Here is a 2370-nt window from a genome sequence, read left to right as displayed (position 1 = left end):
AATTGGTGACGGGAAGGGATCCGCAGGATTATTCTTACGCAACAATGGACGCAGAGCACCGTGTGACTGAGGCGTCAACGTTTATTTTACTGATACATAATGTTCTTTGCATGCTCATGCTTTTGGTTACGGCTTCATTCAGAGTATAATTTTATTAACCTAACAGCGCCAGTAAAGTAAATCCCATCTCGCCCTACTTTTTGCAGAGAGGGATAGTCTATTTCGAGACGATTTCAATTGAATTATATTCTTCGTCGTATCGTACTATCCCGTTCGTGCGTACGCCCAAGCCGAATGAGCGCGCAAATCCGAGAACCTGTACAACCTGTTCAAATAATGGACATTGTACTTTAGTCAATTTACTATCGTTAATCTCACCTACAAACTTGTTTCCCTTCTAGGCTTTTTTATCATGTATTAAAAATGAGTAAAAATGAGTATAAGCAAAGCAATTCTTGCATTTGTATCATTTCGTGTTGTTTCATTATTTTGAACATGTAAAAATGTCGATAAAACTATTTATGGATAGGAATATTACTGGCTGTATCTTCAACATTTGATTGATTTCTTTTTACACAGTTAAGGGATAAAGAATGACGTTCTTGACGACCGTAGACAGCCTGACTTAATTATAGGAGCCGTGAAGATGGAATCAAATCAGGAGACCCTAAGCTGCGTTTCTTCTATACGCTGGAAATATTGCGAAAAGATGTACAAACTCAAGTAAAGGTCCAACTTATATATAATTGATTTGAATGAATCCAATCAAAATTATTATATTGCTTCTGGAAGATAACAATTTAATTGTTGTTATCATTATCTGTAAACCATTAAATATTTAAATTTCCTGATTTCAATTTTATTTTGAAATAAAAAAATGCCCATGATTTTACACTAAATTATTTTCAAAAGCTAACAAATAGGTATGGCCTTTAATTTTCGCTCATACATGACACTTAATTCCTTTAAATCAAATATTCATGCGATGTTTTCATAACAAAGATTGAAGAGAGTAGCAAATAATGTTAGTTTAGGCGGCATCTTTGAATGTTGGCAATGATGTTCAACAGTTCTAAATTGAAATATACCAATAATATATGTCGCCACAACTCATAACATCACCCTTGTTATATTTTAATAGTCTCATGGAATTCTGTAATAACAAATGAACGTCAGTCAAAGCGGTGTCAACTCTGGGCCCCCATCTTGAATTTACAAACTTCTTTGTCGGGGGGGGGGGGGGGGGGAGGTAGTCCCTTGAAGCTTGTGTGTTATGATTTTAGTTGAAATAAAATATAAAAAAGTAAATATCTATTTTATATAATGTATATAAAAAAGAACAGTTTTGACTATTTTTGGTTCACCTGTTTCCTATTCGGTTAGCGTTGGGGCATATTTCCCACAATAATATCTAAATTTCCGTTTGATGCTTTACATTTTACACAATTTTCTGCAGGTTTAATTATTTTCAGCAAATATAATAACCCAAATCAATTTATCTCTGGTTAAACATAAAATATTCATTTCAACTCTCGTTTCCATTGCAAAAGTTGCAGGATGGTTACATAATGCTCGTTCTTATGTGTCGATTCGAGTTAACTTATATGAAATCCGTCGTAAAGAAAAACAGGTAAAAAATCAAGGATTGTATACTCGTCAACAATAAAAAAGTAATAACTGAAAGTAAAACGGTCTCCAATATTCAAGAAATTAAATAGATAACCATATCTCCGAGTATTTTGTTAATGTCGTAAAGTGGGCGAGAATGATAGAGGGGATGGATATGGGGGAAGAGAAAAAAGAGGAGTGAGCTGGGAAGGAGAAAGGAAGAGGGAGGAGAGGGAGAGAGTGTCATCAATTTGTTGTATTATGAATATTATTTGAAAAAAATAAATAGAGAGAAAGTAAATATGCTTTTAAAACAGGAAGAGAGAAGGGACGAATGAAGATGGGCTGGCGATGTTTAACAGGAACATATCAAAAAGCCCTGCGATTATATGTACCAAATTAAGGTCATTTTGGTATAGATTTACCATAAAACGAAGGATCCAAATACAGTTAATTATCTTTTTTTTTACTTGGCAGCCCAGTTTTCAGAGATAAATATAATAGTGTAACTATATACAAAATATATGAAGTAAGCTGGGGAATCTTCGCTCGGGACTGTTTTCTCATTTTGCTTTGAAATCCGAGCTACGTACAGACACAGTACGATCCGTCACTCTGTGGGACTAGCAAGATGGCGGCGGTGCACTGAAGCGAAGAAACGTCAGCGGCGTAACAGGGGTCGGTGGCCAGGGGGGGGGGGGGGGCAAGAGCCAAAAATTTCCCGGTCATATCATGGAACAGGTAATGGCGTCATAAGGCAAA

This window comes from Lytechinus pictus, chromosome 11 (genome assembly GCF_037042905.1).
Source record: "Lytechinus pictus isolate F3 Inbred chromosome 11, Lp3.0, whole genome shotgun sequence".
In the NCBI taxonomy this organism is placed as follows: Eukaryota; Metazoa; Echinodermata; class Echinoidea; order Temnopleuroida; family Toxopneustidae; genus Lytechinus; species Lytechinus pictus.
The sequence above is the reverse complement of the archived record's forward strand: the minus strand, read 5'-3'. Positions refer to the sequence as shown.